General features: G+C 41.2%; 1 protein-coding gene and 1 non-coding gene across 2 annotated transcripts in view; one reads left to right on the forward strand and one right to left on the reverse strand.

The window, feature by feature from the left end:
* The window catches only part of LOC123979879 (Fc receptor-like protein 5), an 8,920-nt gene that overhangs the window by 5,473 nt on the left and 2,452 nt on the right, over window positions 1–995 (reverse strand). The window lies entirely within an intron of this gene.
* Window positions 685–757, forward strand: trnar-ucg. Its single transcript has one exon. It is a non-coding gene; the product is annotated as a tRNA-Arg (tRNA).

Here is a 995-nt window from a genome sequence, read left to right on the forward strand (position 1 = left end):
AAACAAACTTGACATTTTAATATATGTAATATCAACTTAACTCGTATTTTCAGATATCCACACCATGTCCACCTGCTGCACTCAGAGCTGCTAGACCTCCTGCTCTGTCACACTCACTCTGGTTTGGATATATTTTGTTTGTCTTTGGTGCTTCTTACTGTCACTCCATCTCCATTTCATTCCCCAAAAGGCGTGTGTGTGTTCGCTGCCTCTCTCCTTCCCTACCCGAGTTTCACTTACCACTGAAAAGGCCTACTTGCTCTTTTCTTGTCCCAGACTCATTTCCAAGGTGCACCAACTACAAGCACATTGATGCAGTATGACAGGTTATATACATAGCATAAGCTTTTTTCTCTCCAGTGACATCGAGCTGGGAGTGGATCGCACCTAACTTAACATCCAAAAGCAATCCAAGTTTCTTCTGAAAGAAACTTTGTTAAAAGAAACCTCAAAAGCAGACCAGTTAGCTCACATGGTTTGAGTGTGTTGTTTACAATGCTAAGCTTATGTGTTTATTATTATTCTAAGGTCCAGTGAATGCGTCTACAGCTGTTGTGACATAAGCAAAAGATTTGTTATCTGCCTGTTGACATAAGCAATCGTGTATACCATCATCAAAAGTAAACCATGTGTGTAACATTATAATGCACATGACTTGCATTGCAGGGACAGATGCTTGCATGTGACCACGTGGCCTAATGGATAAGGCGTCTGACTTCGGATCAGAAGATTGAGGGTTCGAGTCCCTTCGTGGTTGAAGGCTGCCTCCTGATTTGAAACAACTTTAAGGTAAAACATTTGCTGCCATATCAACAACAATTTACTTCAAAAAGTAAATTTCAGGTATTATAGAATACAGAAAGCATTGAAATGCTAAAGCTGACCTCCACAAACAGTAGACATCACGCAATAGCACAGAACATCATCGTCACCTTTAACAGCCAGCCAGCTCTGTGGTGACTCTCCTTTCGTCGGGTGTTCACACTTATAGAAAC

Source organism: Micropterus dolomieu, linkage group LG12 (genome assembly GCF_021292245.1).
Source record: "Micropterus dolomieu isolate WLL.071019.BEF.003 ecotype Adirondacks linkage group LG12, ASM2129224v1, whole genome shotgun sequence".
Lineage (NCBI taxonomy): Eukaryota > Metazoa > Chordata > Actinopteri > Centrarchiformes > Centrarchidae > Micropterus > Micropterus dolomieu.